The following is a 534-nucleotide window of genomic DNA, read 5'->3' on the forward strand; positions in this document are numbered from 1 at the left end:
TATATATATAAATATATATATTACAGTATACTTATATACAGATACTCATATATATATATATATATATATATATATATATATATATATATATATATATATATATATATATATGTCTATAAATATCTGTATACTATATATATATATATATATATATATATATATATATATATATATATATACAGATACTTATAGACAGATATATATATATATATATATATATATATAAATATATATATTACAGTATACTTATATACAGATACTCATATATATATATATATATATATATATATATATATATATATATATATATATATATATATGTCTATAAATATCTGTATACTATATATATATATATATATACTTATATACAGATACTTATAGACAGATATATATATATATATATATATATATATATATATATATATATATATATATATACTTTATGAATGGACCAGATAGAACAAACACAGCTAACGGTATATCTATAGCAACACCTACTCCTCCTTCCCTTCCTCCTCCTCCTCCTCCTCCTCC

The sequence above is a fragment of the Taurulus bubalis genome, assembly GCF_910589615.1.
Source record: "Taurulus bubalis genome assembly, chromosome: 20".
Lineage (NCBI taxonomy): Eukaryota > Metazoa > Chordata > Actinopteri > Perciformes > Cottidae > Taurulus > Taurulus bubalis.